Here is a 16025-nt window from a genome sequence, read left to right as displayed (position 1 = left end):
CCAGAGATGTATTAGGCACAGTATTTGATAATTTAAAACGCAGTGAGTTTTACATCAGTTGTTCAATGGACTAAGTTACTTTTCTGTCTGATTTTTCCCTGCCCAATATTGTCAATAAACTTGAAGGAGCAATTACAAATGTCTTGTATAAAGAATGGTCCAATCAAATAATACAATAAAATAAAAAATATTTAGTGACATAAAACAGTGAATTAGGATATATAGTAAGATATATGTTACAAATCTTATTAAAAAAGAAGAAACTCCTACATTCAAACAGAACAACTATTAGTACTCAAATGATAATGGTTGGTTTAAAAATAAAAGGCAGAGAAAAATGTTCATTTAAACATATTAGGGTAGCTGAGTACATAGAAAATCAAAGCAAAAACTACAAGTTATTTCTCCGATTCAGAAGAATGAGGTTATTTTTTGATTTACATTGTTGGCTTGTTGTCTGTAACCATCAAATGCAACTACAAGACTGTAACCGTGTGTTCACTTTGTGTAAATTTGGAGCCAGGCTAATTATACCAAATAGTGTGTCCTGACAGGGAAAGACGACATTAAACTAGAGCAATGCTTCACTGAAGAATAGGAAAGAAACACATTCAGAGTGATAGACACACAGTAAATTTGATAAGGTGATGCACAGATGTGCAGTTTTGCAGCTGAGGGACATTACATTGTTGGATAGCATCCAGATAGAAGAATACAGAAAGCAGTGAAGAGAGGCCAACTCAAAGGTTAAGAGATGACCACTTACTCTGAAAATTCTAGGTTGTCTTTGTTTCTGTTGTGTCTACTATGGAGATAATTTGGACTTGAAAATATAGGGGAGTTACTAAATCTCCAGTATTAATCTGAAACATATCTACCCAATCTCAACTGATACTAACATTTTTTTAAAAAGTAATGAGTAATTGTAGTAAAGTATAGCAATCATTCCCCTATACTATCTCATGTTAGATCATTTAAATTATCTCATGTTAATCTCCCTAAATTAAGATGCAATAATAGAAGAAATATGGAAGAAATAGATACATTAAGAAAAAAATGTGATGTTTGCAAAAAGTGTTGCCTTAGCTAATTAGTTCATATGCTAAATTAATATATGATTTGCATTAAGTGCCATGGGTACTATTCATTGGGAAGAAGAGAACAGCATGAAAAATGTATGAATAGTTAAAAGAATCAATAGAGAAATAGTACCAAACATACTTTTCCATATGTATGGATAATTCTGCCAGTGGATATAATTTTGATAACTGTAATGATGATGCAATTTTCACTTCATTAGAAGTTACTGGAAGTGTTTTCTAAGAGAGTTCTGATAATTTACATAGACATATTTTAAGAAGAAATAGTTTAAAATTATGTTTGAATCATATCGGCATGTGAAGAGAAGGAGTGTCTTTCTGGAAAGCTGACTTTTAAAATAAGAAAGAAAAAATTTCATAAAGTCCATTGTAACTATCATCCTCATCTACTCTGACATGATTCTGTTATGATAATAAAGTCATATATAATTCAAGTTAAATCATTAATATCTAGTTTAGTTATGAGTGTTTTGCAGAAATAAAAATTTCATCATTTATAAAATTAATCAAGATACCATTTTAAGTGGAAAATAGAAAAAGCTAATAAAAGTAGAAACTCATTTGCTCAAGAAACATATTTGAATGATTTATGATTATTTCTAATCATATCTGTGCATTATTTTATCATTGCTTAGGTATGTGAAGTCCGTGTGAGAGCAGGTGCTTATCCACAGTTGGTTATTAAGCACTAATTATGTGCCAGGCACTGATTGGCACCAAAGATGTAATGTTCAGCAATCACAAGTCACTGACTTCTTTGAGTGTATAGCTTCATGGGGAAGTGGGGCCGATATATTCATTAGTTCTTAAAAAGGAAGAAATATGACACATTTTAGGAGTTTAATATGATCAGTGTGGTTAAAGTATAGGATGGAAGAAGGAGAAATGGGAAAAGAGAAACTGGCAGGGTGTGCTGATAAACTGGTTCTCCCAGGGAAATATGCAAAACATGGCTGTCAACCAATTTTTCATCCTACAGTTTCAATTGCTGAAATGGAATTGGCTCTGTATTTCTTTAGTATAAAATCTAAGAATCTTTAGATGATAGGGATACTTTAACTCATTTGAATTAATTTGCCTCTCCTCATTCATTCAAGTGGTTCATGAGGTTGAGTTCTTTGGACAAATTTGGATTAGATTTACTGTGTACTGATTAACCCTGACCAGGGAAACATGACATCTCTCCTTATTCCTTTCCATAGAGATGGAACTGCTTTGGGAGAAAATGAAAAGAGGAAGGAGTTTCCAAGAGGAACTGGCTGCTCCATTCTCATTGCTGATGGTGCTTCCCTCTGCTTCAGCTCGCATGTGGCCCATGAGTCTTACTCTTGCCTCCACTCTCATGAAGGTGCTGAGTTAACTATGGTCTTACCTCTCACTTTTCTTTCCACAGCCCAGCTCACTGAAAGTGGAATCTATACTCATTTTAATTTTTCTTATTTTAAAGTCAGTCCTCTGCCTACCATAATTTGATTTACTCTTACCACTCCAAGAAACTACACTTACTAAGGCTGCCAGTGATTAATTCAATGGACACTTTTCAGTCTTAATCTTATAAGAACTCTCTTCAGTCTCATTGTTCACCAATTGCTGCATTAAAGATACTTCCAGTTGCTTCCCAGAATCCATTTTCCCCTTGCTCCTTAGCAAACTAAAACCTCATTTTCAGTTGGAATTATGGCTGTCCAGAGTAAGTTCTACATTTCTCAGCTTCTATTGAAGTTAGATGTAGCTACGAGGCTAAATTCTGCCAATCAGTCAAGTGCCACTGGCTGACTCCTATAATCCTACCTACTTGGGAGGCAGAAATCAAGAGGATCTCAGTTAGAGGCCAGCCCAGGCCTTGAAACTATCCAACACAAAATAGGGCAGGCAGAATGATATAAATGGTATAGCACCTGCCTAGCAAGTGTGAGGCCCTGAGTGAAAAAAAGAAACAAAAAAAAAAATGTCCTGCCAATCAATTGCAAGTAAAAGTGCTGTGTAAAACAAGTAAGTGTCTCAGGACGGATTGGTGCTCTCTCCTTCAGCATGTCCTCCTAACCCCAGGGACAAGACGCAAGTAGAATGTAAAATGAACCAGAAGATAATGGAGCCCCAAGTTAGGATCACCTGCTTAACCCTACACCCAGTCTACGTGAGTAAGGATTAACCTGTACTAAATCAAATTCTAACCAACACATACTCTTTCTTGAACTCCTTCCCCTCCCTGCTGTTTGCTCCTTACTGACCTTCTTCCTCTTATTCGTGGTTTTGTAGCTCAGTCTTGTTTTCCTTGACGCATCCATTAATTGTCTCTTGGGATCCAGGTGCAGCAGTCTGTGCTTAATCTAAGTATTCAACATATGAAACCTCATCAATACTCACACTTTGCACTGCTGGATTGTGTTGTTAACTCAGAAATACAAGGTTCTATTTTTTACTTCTTTTCCTGACTGCATATGTATGCATGCACTTGACCTTTTAATGGTTTCAACATTTTCAACCCCACTATTGGATCTGCTGCCTGAGAAAGAAGACTGATTTTCCTAGATGGCGCTGTTCTGCTCCACTGCAGAAGTCATCACTTATTCGAGATCTCCTTCACATTGCTCTCAGCATGGTAATTCCAAAATTAACCTTGATCGTGTCATTTCTCTAAATCATAAGTCATTCAATGACTCTCCATTGTGTAAAGCATCAAGTCCATTCACCCTAATGTTGCCTAATGGGCACTTCAGAGACCTGGTTCTTGCTCCAGGCTCACTTTCAGAAACTTCTTTGGGTTCCAAAGCTCCAACAGCAATGAAATTTTGCAGTGTTAAATGAGCCATCCTCCCTCTTTGTTGGCATTGTATGCTTTGAAATGTACATTTTCTTTTTTTGGTGTGACTGGAATTTGAACTCAAGACTTCACACTCGCAAAGCAGGCACTCGACTGCTTGAGGCACACCTCCTGTCTGTATTGCTCTGGTTGTTTTGGAGATGGGGTCTTGCAAACTATTTGCCTAAGTAGACTTCGAATCTTGATCCTCCCAATCTCAGCCTCTCAGATAGGAATAAGGCACCAGCACCAAGCTGAAAGGTACTTTCTTCCTATCTCATAGCAAAATCCCACTTACCCTTTGAAATTCACCCAACACATTCTTCCCTCCGAAAAGTTTCTGTGAAAAACCCTTCAGGTGTATCTAGATTAACATTTTTCTTCGAAGCTTCTAATAACTTCCTATATATGCACAGGCCTGATTGTATCTACTCTGGTACTAATCACTTTATTTATACTTCTGCATCTCCTACTTGAGTGAGAGCCTATCTTCTTATACCTAGAGTGTTGCCATCTTCCTGGCACACTATAGGTACTTAATAAAATGTTGAAATTATTAATCTAAAAAAGCAAAAAGCTAGGAAAAACAAAGTTCTGCTTATAGCCACATGAATCCAGATCCCAGTGATGTGCTCACCAGTGATAATAAACCCCAAATCATTGTCACTAGATAATGATTTTCTGAGAGGCCCTGTTGAGATTGTCTTCCCTTTTACATTCTCCTTATATCCTGAACATTGGCTATTAATCCAAGGACTGAGATGCTCGATCTGCCTTGGCCAACAGGATACTCCATCCCTTGGCATTTGAGAATGAATTGAGATGTGCAGACACGAAAGGCTCTCGGCGCTGAGTCATCTGATGTGAGTGTCCTCACACAGACAAGGTTCAAGAGCAACCAACCCCCATGGTTTGGTTTCCCTGGATTGGTTCCCATTTGTGTTCTCTTCAAGAGCTGTGTACCCTGTTCCTTCTTTGACTTTTGTGAACAGTCCCATTAACACACCCCTACTTTGCTGAGATGAGTTACAGTCCAATTCTTTTGCTTGCAAATAAAAGAATCTTAACCAAAGCACCAATTATAAGAGCACTGCACTGCTGGCTGATTCTCTGCTCTGAAGGTTAATGATGAGGTTCTCACAAATCCATGTGGTGAAGCTCTTTGAGCATACAAATTTTATAGCTTGCTAAGAGATTATTAGATCTGGCAGAAACAAAGGCAGACAAATTCACAATAGTTTTTTCCACAAATCACATAAACTCTATTTGAGTTTTTCTTTTTGAATGTTCTTTTTCATGTTTTCACAAAAGAACACTTTTTTCCCTTTAACAAAACAGATATTCCATCTGGGCATCGTGGTACAGGTCTGTAATCCCAGTCCTTGGGAGACTGAGACAGGAGGATTGAGAGTTTGAGGTTAACCTGAGCTACACATCAAGACTCTGTCTCAGAAGAATTAATAATAATAAAATAAAATAAATATACTTTCCACTTCAAATTTAAAATGCCATGTTAACTTAGAAAAGGATAATGCTTATATTATTCCTGGATGTTAGGACCACTTCCTCCCCATGCCAATTAAAGTGAGGCGTGTAGTGTCTGATGTTTCCATAGCAGCTAGCAGTGAGCAGCCTTACTGACTAATTGGCTTGACAATGCACTGCAAAATTCTTTCTACCCAAAGATGAGAGGCTCTCAAATGTGGCCATCTTGTAAACATAACCTTATATGACAGGAAGCCAAAAAAACCAAAATTTATCCCGATGAAACAGAAAGGGGAAATGTGCTCAGCCAAAGTATTACATTCAAGCTGAGATTTGGCAGAACACTGGGAAGAAAACATTCTCTCCAGTTTTGTTATCACACATATGCAGTGGAATACCTAATAATCAGAAGGAATTAAAGAGTTGGTTTTGTAATGCAGTTTGGCTACTGGCATTTCCAGCACCCAAGGTCTCTCTGTATCATCACAAGACATTATTTAGTACTGTTGGAGGACATATCAGTCTGCTGATTCAGCAGCACCACATCCTGTCAACAATGATAATATAAAAATCCTTCATGTACTCAACGGTTATTTAACAAAGTAATCTCAACTCTCAGGAAATAGAGAATAATCCATCAACAAAAAAGCTTACTGAGAATTCAAAACAACATTACATGGTACTAAAACTTAGTCTGATATCTACTTACTCCTGTTTTATGCCTTATTCTAACTGTGATACAAGTTTAGTCTTATAGCTCCCAGTAAATAAGCATCAAAGCAAATGTAGTACAAGGAAGTTAGAGAAAAGTTAGAAAAAGTTAACGTCTATTAGATTGACAGTAAGAGAAGGGCAAAAAAGTGATAGGAAAATTATGCTTAAAATTACAAAACAGAGACTTGTTTAGAGTCATTTCAAAGAAGGGCAATAGTCCTATCCAAATTTAGTACCCCCTAAAGCAACCCTATATTATGAAGGGTGTGTGTGTGTATATATGATCATTCCTAGTCATTAAGACGAGTTCAAGGGCTGGGGGATATAGCTTAAGTGGCAGAATATCGGCCTAGCAAGCATGAGGCATTGAACTCAAAACCAAGTACCATTAAAAAAAAAAAAAAGAGTTCGTATCTTATACGGAAGTCTCTGTTTGAGAAAGCAAGGAGAGATATTTATTTAAATTTCTGTAAGAATTTATTACAAGTCCAAGCTGAGTCATGGGGAGGGGGAGGAAACTGAAAAAGGAGCAATGAATCCCCAAAGCAAAACAGATGTGATTCAGGGCTCCATTGTCCTTTCAGCAGACAGTGCCATGAAGGATTTGGGAGGGCAAAGAGGAAGGAGACTGGAAGAGGAGTAACCGGAATTGCAAGAGAAGCTCACAAATGGCTCCAGGGGTTAAGGAATGCAGGCTGTGGGTTGGTGACAAAGAAAACCATGCTGCTGCCAAGTGTGGGTGGATAGGGAGGATGAAGCTCCTCATTGATTATAATTAACCTGTGACCAGCCGTAATTTGAGAATAAAGTAAAATTATTTTACTTTCAATCTATACATATCAACATTCAATATTGAAACCAAAAGCTTGATTTTATTTTAAAAACATGTATAATTTATCTTGAGCAAGCCTTGTGCTGTGAACTAATGGGGACACAATGATCAATAGGAAACGGTGGTCCCTTTCCAGGTGTGTTCGATCTAGTGCCTGGGGTAATGACACACACGTCATTCCAAGTAAGGTGTCTGAAGGGGGTGAAAATAGAATGTTTATTTATGCCAGGCTGTTTACTGAGCATTTTGAACATATTATTTAATTTAGATCTGATAGAAATCTGAAGAAGTAGATATATTTATGTCACTTTTTAAGATGAAGAAACTGAATCTTAAAAGTTCAGTAACTTGCTAGAGGCTACACAGTTCTGGAAATTAGAGGAGGTAGATTCAAAATCCTTTGATTTGCAAACTAAATTCCTTGTTTTACTCTAATCAGTTAATTTCTTAGAGTTCAATTAGGTTAGTTGTTTCAAATCCATCAAGATTTAAAGCATTTATGTAAAGGCCTTTGTCAACTGGCCTGTGCCTAGGACAGTGAAGGCAACTGGTTTTGGAGGGCTGAGAAATAAAAGGTTGAGAGGGAGGACCTCCTTGGAGTTTGGACACCTTTCCATTATCCCACATTCACCAAAAGGTGACTATGGAGAACAGAGCTTACCTCTAAAGTCAAATAATGACTAGAACATAGAAAGTAACTTCGTATTTTACGATTTTCCTTAAGGTAGACTCTTTCATAGATTCCCCTAAGTTTATGTGTATTATAGTATTTGGACATTGAGCAGATTTATTTGGGGAAATGTACCCTTGAAGCTCTTTTTTGGAATGTGAGAAACATTTGATGAGGTTAGGTTTATTATTTAAGTGCCTGGTTGAAGCAGATAGCACTGAGAAAACAATGCCAGGGCTTGATGAGTGCACTTTCAGCCTTCCTCACCTCGAAAGAGAATTGTGCAACTACAATGTCTCATAAGACTATGTTTGTGTGGCTTTTGGTTTGTCTTTGAACAATACTTTTTCATTTTATCCTGTACCCAAAGGAGCCTGTTATGGAATGTCTCTCTCCCTTCCCAAGGGTTCCACATTTATGTAAAGAAAATTGTTTGTTTTGCATAGATGAGTAAATGTTACCTAATAATCAAAAGCACATACTATGAGCTCATAATAAGTGAGAGACTCCTCAAACAATTATTTCCAAAAATCTTCATTCTTATTCCTCTAGCTAAATAGTAGCCAACCTGAGTGCCTTTCTGTTCTTGATGGGATGAATAGTTTGTGGTTTGGTACTGGTACATAGACACTGGCTTTAGTAAAGTCAGGGGCTTTGGAGTTAACCTTAAATGGCTTTTGCAAATGCTTCAAATAATTTCTATCCTTTTCTCTTTTCTTACATCATTTATCTTTTCCCCCTCAATATTCTCATTAATTTTCATCAGTGAGATGGAAAATTCTGTGATTCTGCTTTTGCCTAGAACACTTTGAAGGTGAGACAACATAATTAGTTGAATAAACAAACAGTACATAGCAAAATAAATCTCACTTGATAATTCAGTCTAGTTTTTTCTCTTTTAATACACTCCATAAATGAGGGAATTAACCAGATCTTTATGTATTTTAGATTCTGATGACTTTTAAGGTAGATGTTAAGTGTTTGAGTAGCAGACAAATTAGATTGAGAGTTATTGCCTAGGTTTGTCTTGGTATTTGGGGCAACAGGGAGTAATCTCTGTACATTTACCTGCCCTTCGGGTTTGTCTTCTACAAACACCCATATTTGTAGACCTTGTGAAAAATGATAATTTAATTAAGTAGTTGTTGGTTGATGTATAAGTTCTGTTATGGAACTGGGCTGGCTTCTGACTGGTAGGTCGATGCCAAGTGTTCCTGAAGGCCAAAAGTGGTGATCTGGCTCTCCCCATCTCTTGCAGAATGCTGGGCTTGGTGAGGATCCTAGATTCATGGTTTTCCACCTTTGGCCAGAGGTCAACTGTGGGTGCCGATGTAACCATTGCTCCAAATGTGGGTTTATTCATTCAACAAGTACCTGTTGGATGCTTACATTGTGCTGAGCATTGCAGTAGGCTCCAAGATTTGTCAGTGAAGGAGACAGCAGGGTTCCCTACCTTTGCATGTGTTTCTGTGTGTTCATAGAGTGAGGTAGTGGCAATCTTCTAGTTTCAATTGCTTTACCTTCCCTATTCTTAGGCACCAAAAGAAATTTATGGATATATTTGCCTAGTTATGAGTTGATCTTTCCTTCCATGATTTGAATTAAACTTTGCAGATGGTAGAATTTACTCATTCCTTCATTGAAGAAGTGTATATTAAATGCTGCCATATGCCCCATATGCCAGGCTCTGTGCCAAATACTGAGTATATAGTAGTAATCAAAAGATAAATTTCCTACTCATGCAGAGCATAGTTGGATGGGGAAGACCAACACTGCAAAACAAACAAATTTATGGTTACAAACTATAGTTAGAGCTATGAGGTGAAAAACATGGTGTTTTGAGAGAGGCAATTACAAGGTACTTCTTTAAGATTGGAGGACCTTTTTGAGGATGTGGTACAGAATATTGTTATGCACTTGTGGTTTGAAGAATTCCCAAGGTAAACCTACCTCCTGAAGTTGGGCAACAGGTTGACATTAAAACCTAAGGGCACAAAGAAGCCAGCCATGTGAAAATCTAGTGGAAAAAGATTCTACATAGAGAGAATGTAATGGCCCTTAAATGAGTTTCAGAGCTCAATTGACTGGCAGTTTCAAAAGAGGCCAGTGAGAATTGGTTCTTGAACATGGGGAAACCAATTAGAAATGTGAATATAAAGGTGTTTCTGCTCATCCTGGGCCTTGTTAGTCATGATAAATATTTGGTTTTATTTCATATATAATGGGAAGTCATGAAAGTGTTTCAAATGAGGGGTGGCATGGTTTTTGGTTTTTGAAAGCTTCCTTGACTATAGAGAAAGGAATGGATTGAAAAGAGAGTAGATTTGAGTATGAGTTCCATAGTCCTAGTCCAGACAAATGTCAGTAAAGGATTGAATTTAAATAGTAGATCAAATGTTTTTGTTAGTATTATTGGAAGGATTTATTGATGTGTTGTACATGATAAGTAAGAGATCTTAAGATGTCATGATATAACTTAATTGTTAACATTTTAAACTTAAAATCTTAATAAACCAATATTTTGCTAACTAGAATTCCAAATAATTTTAAGGTTGAACAATGACAACATTACTTCCAACTAGACATCTTAAATTACAGAGCACAATATGACCTGGTAAATATTTAAATACACATTAAAAGAATGATTAAATATAGTAGAGAGTAGTATTTCTACTATTTAGATAAGTTATAAAGATAATTTAATTTTCAAATAATTTCCCCTGATTTTTCAAGTATTAGTGGAATAATAAATACTATAGTTGGAAAGGTTTACCTGAAATGCCTTGGCAACCCAGTTACCAGCAAACCCAGAACATTTGTGTTGCTATTGGATGAAAGGGACACTTGCTGCTGGGTAGATATGGATACTCAGTAGATTGTGAGCCAGGGCTACAGCCCATTTCTTTAACATTACATGGGGAAAGACAGACAAACAGAAATTTTTGAAGCCCTGGATCATATTCCATGAGCTCTTCATTTCTCTATGACATGGGACAAAACATTTCCCTTTTGCATTTTAAGTTAGTATAATCAGATGTCTGTCATTTTTCACAGAATCAAGTATTTTAGGAGATTATAATTGAAAGAAAAAAAAACCAAAACCAACACTAATAAGATCATATTTACATATGAAAGAGTGAGGATGCTTGACATTTAGTTTGTTTTTAAATTAAAAAAAAAATTTTTTGAGACAAGGTCTTACTATATAGCCTAGGCTCACCTCTGGTGAGTTGGAATTACAGATGTGTACCACCGTGCTAGATGTCATCTAATTTTAGCTCTTCTACCCTTCACTTTTCTGAATTTATTTATAGTAGAAAAATTAAGAGATTGTTTATGTATGTCAAATGATGTATGGGGATTTTTGTAAATATTTAGTTTGAATTTTTGCTGTTAAGACAAAGACCTAGATACAGAGACCGGTAATCCCTTAGGAACATATAAACCAAATTTTGCCAAACAGGTGTTTTGACATCTATAAAGGGTACCAAAAAGATAAAAATGGGCTCTGCTAGTCTTGGCTTATATCTCTTTGGAGAAACTATGACTATTCATCTGCTGTTCTGCTTGGTTAAAACTGCTTCCCTATTTTCCACATCGTTTGCACAGAAAATGAGAACATTGGTGTGGCACCCAGGGGTGGGCAAAGAAGGTCAGAGGAACTGGAGACCATGGTCATCTTGAACCTGTGGGCTCACCATTTCTATACCCCGTAATCCACATGGGGCCCAGCTGTGTACTTTGACATGCTGCCTGAGAAACTCTGGTTTAAAAAGTAAATGTGACAGGTAGGTCCCCATTAGTGTTTTTCTTCAAACTAGTACTCAAAAATGCTTCTTCTTAAATGATGGCTTCAGGCTTGTATCAGTGGGCTATATCATTTGATCCCTAAACTTAATATAGCAGGGCTGCGAGGACATTTATAAGTCTGAAAAGAAAAGCCCTCAGTTGACATCCATTTAAACAATAAGCAGACTCTTAGAATTTCTATTTCATCAGAAGAGAAACTGTGCTTGTACCTACTTTTTTTGGTGATAGTGGGATTTGAACTCAGGTCTTGGTGTTTGCTAGGCAGGTGCTCTGCTGCTTGAGTCAAGCTTCATCCCTGTACCCACATTCATACAGTAGGTGATCACTTTCTATTAACCATTTCTTGAACTGGAGGTGAGTCTTCTTAATGTACATGTAGGGCTTTTAACTAGCTGCTTTTAACTGGCAGGTGCCTTGGATATTTAGCAAAAGTTACAGTACTGCCTTCCCTTGTGTCCAAGAGGTTAAATCTTGTTGTTTTCATGGTGTTTTGTGAGTTACATTTAAAGTCAGCTTTATTTTTTATGCTAAGTCTATTCTTTTCAATTAAGTTTTTTCTTATACTGCAATGGTTTTATTCCACTGGGAAAGTTATAGGAAAGTACCCCTAAAAATAGAAAGAAAAAAAAAACCAGGAAAACAGGGGGAAAATGTTAAAGCATTTGCTTGACTTAAAAAAGAGTGAAGAGTGTGCTATGTGTCTGACATTGAGGTGTCCACTTATTTTTCCTTAGTTAATCTTTACAGCAGACAATTCTCATGGTTCCAGTCTACAGCTAATTTTGAAAATATCACATACTCTGTTGAGTTTTCCACTGGGCTGACTAAAGATGTCTACTTTGTTTTTAGAGGCATCCCTTTTCTCCTTGCTGCTGCGTTCCCATATTTTCAAATGACTACAGTCTTAAGTCAGTTGAGGCTTTGCATGAAGCTCAGCAGGGGAGAGCTACTGATTTATATCCAGTCACTCTCTCCACAGTCTTATCTGAAAATGGCCTTCTCATGCAGGATGGCATAGGCTACTTCCTGAACATAAAGATATATGCTCCCTTCTGGGAAATAAACTGATTTAAATTTCTGCCTGCTTTTCCTGGATTGACAGTATTTACTGAGGAGGTCATGCATTTGTCCTGCTAACTCTTTACTCTTCCACTTGACTTACTTTTATTTGGCTTTATGCAGTAAATGATGACTAAAAAGAGAAATGATTCATTTCTGGGAGACATGAGGGAATAGGAGAGCACAATTTTCTTTTATCTCACTGAAGATGAAACCTTAAAATAATATTTCCCACTTGATCATTCAATTCCAGAGATATGCTTCAGGAAATATTTCTGGTCAGCATTTATTTCTTAACCAACTCACAAAGTTTTCACCTACTCTTCTTGCAAACTCACAAGCATTGGGTAATGCATTTCATGGATTGGAACAACTATAATTTTAAGAAGTAACACATGCATGCTTTAGTATTGGAGCAAACTGGTGATGGTCTTTGCCCCTCCACCTGTCCATGACTGACATGCTTTCTTATGTTGGCCAGATGGGGAGCCCTTCTCCACCTAGGCTGGTATTTCCTTGAAGCTGCTTGTTCAGCTTAACAGGATGCCTATCTAAGCAACTGGAAAGGTATATGAGGACTTATGACTTATTTTTCACATCCCATCACTTTCTTACCCATGATTGTCTTCCATTCTTCAGTCTCTGCGATGGAGATTTCTAACCTGTAGTCTATACATCTCTAGTTCTCATGGATGGATTGTAGAGGATTCAAAGTCCTTTCATATATTACACAAAAATTTGAGTGGATATGTGGCTGTATATTATTCTGAGGGAATGTGTCTTAGTGCTCATTAGATTATCAAAGGTCATTTGGACTCAAATTGTTGGAGTCACCCCAATGACTTATGTTGAATTCTGTAGCTAACTAAACCTGATAGTTCACTAATTATATTCAGCTCAGGGAATAAACTGTGAAGTGTTAATTCCCTGTATTATAATTTATGCTTATTTAATTAATTGCATGTATGGATCTAATTCAACTTTCCTATGACTTTTCTGCTGAAAGCCTTTTGAGGCTCGAAAGGATTTATTCTGCATGCACTGTGCTCATCACCCCACCAGGCTGAATCCTTGTGCATAATGACATGATCTGGACATGGATAGCTGGGATCCATGGCCATTTGCCTTCCATACCTCCTCAGCTCTTAAGAACTATTTATGGCTGAGGGTACCTCAGAAGGTAGATTGACTGCCTTGCAAGGACAAGGCTTTGAGTTCAAATTCAAAAAAAGAAATGCACTATTGAACTTAAACAATCTAATTATGAAGATTATTAAAATCTCAGTTTGTAGCTCAGTGGCAATAGTGCTTGCCTAGCATGTGTAAGACATGGTTTCAATGCTCAGCACTACAGAAATAAAACAAAACTTTCCTCATAGGTTACTTTTTTTATTTTAAAATATTTTTTAATTTTTAAAAATTCCTGATGTTGCAGAAGTAAACTTAAATATGTATGTGTATCCACTCTTACATTTAACAAAAAATAAAATTGTTCAAAAATCCAAATTGAACTAAGCATGGTGGTGCATGCCTATAATTCAGCACTCGGGAGACAGAGGCAGGAAGAGCTTGAGTTCCAGGCCAACCTGGGCTCCATAGTGAGACCCTGTCTCAAAAAAACCAAAACTAAAGCAAACCAAACCAAAACACAAATCAATACAATCCCAACATATAAAGCAGTGAACACCTTACATAATGAGCTATGCATCTCAGTGTTACTGAGCAGAGAAATAGATGCTTTAATTTTAAAAATCCTACAAAAATAGAAATGTAGAAGTTACTTAAAATCAAGAATTGCTGTGTGTTCACAAGATAAGAAAATTAATAACGACTATTGTTGTTGAAGAGCTAGACCAATGTGGGAGAATCTGGTGCTGACATCAGATTGTCAATAAGACAGCCACAGTTTATCTAGCAAGTTCCACCAATCAGAAGTCTACTACAGCCATTGATCTACTAATGTCTTTGGCTCATTTGCCAGTAAGGTTGGCTTTTAAATGGCATTTGTGGATCTGGATACACTGATCATGCTCTGGAGACATCTTTCTAAAACAATGGCATGCACACTGATCTCTACATGCATCTTGGACTGGAGGAGTGGCTCATGTGATAGAGCATGTGCCTAGGAAGTACAAGATTCTGAGTTCAAACCCCAGTACTACCAAAAAAAAGAAGACATCTACATGTACCTTTTTTCCTTAATCTCCTTTCTTTCCAGAGATAATTCCAGCTTGCCTTCCTTAGCATAAGCAGCCAGGGGTCACCCATGTTGAACAGTCTGGTATGTTGAACTTCAGCCAATGATCAAACCGTCAGTGAGTGTTGATAACTGAATACTGCAGCATGAGGGACTGAGCAGGCAGAAAGTAATTGATGGGTGGCCAGAAAGAAGAGCGAAGACATGAAATAAGAGAATTGATTTAGGGAAAGAGATGTGGGCCTTACTATAGTGTCTAGATTTTATTTTTGTGTCTATATAAAACACATTTTATGGCTATGCAGTCATCTGAAATGACATCAAAACTTCTGGGCTCAGCTATTAAGAGACATAAAGGATGAAGTCACTAAAGAATTATGCCCTTTGATAATGTCACATATACTTCCTAACCATCCTTATTATATATATTTATAAGTATTACTATTTCCATTGGCTACAGAGAAAATGACTTGAAATGAATTACACAATAGGGACAATTTTGTCTGGTCCTGAAAGTAAGTAAGACAAAAGAGGGTGAAACTATAATTGTAAGCTTCCCCTATGTCTTATTTGTGAATCTAACATATTATTAACAGCATTTTGAAGTGGTAAACTTCAGAGTGACTATTAACAAAGGCCCTCCAATCTAATCAGCACTGAGGTTTTTTCTCCACTGTTCAAAGATATCATTTATTTTTCTCAATGTCATTTTACACTGCTTCTGTGCTGGGCAGAGGAGAAGGGGCACTTCAGACTGGTCAACTGAATTCCTTCATTGTCTAAAACTGCCTATGTTTGGGCCAAACTCACCCAGATTCAGGATGGTCAGCTCCAACTGCCCTGGTTCAGTGTTGCTCATTCCTAAACCATTTGGAACATGCTTATATTTCTTCTTAGATATTCTCTAAATGTCTTGAGAATTGCAACTGTTACATTTGGATCCCTTAGAGTGTCACAATTCTCCTGGTTGCAAAATCTTGTTGGAGACCTAACAAGTTCCAGCAACACAGATAGTCTAACCATGAGATCAATGCTAAAGGGATGAGAAACAGAGAGCAGAGGATGGGAATAGCCTAAAGAACACACAAATGTGTACAGGTAGGCTGGCTACAGATTGCTGCAAGGAATTCTGGGTATGGAATTCATTGTAATATACTGTTCGAGCACCAAATGCAACAGATGATAAAGGCAGAAATTTGAGATTGACAAAATGTTGGGAGCAGGTTGGGGAAGTGATTCTGAGGAGTATTAGCTTAAAAAACTTACAGTGAGTTGGGCACCTAGCACAGGGAGGCAGAGGTAGGAGCCTCGTGTGTTCTAAGCCAGCCATGCTACATAGCAATACCCTGCCTCAA

The sequence above is a fragment of the Castor canadensis genome, chromosome 3 (assembly GCF_047511655.1).
Source record: "Castor canadensis chromosome 3, mCasCan1.hap1v2, whole genome shotgun sequence".
Classification (NCBI taxonomy): Eukaryota; Metazoa; Chordata; class Mammalia; order Rodentia; family Castoridae; genus Castor; species Castor canadensis.
Note: the sequence above shows the minus strand (reverse complement) of the source record.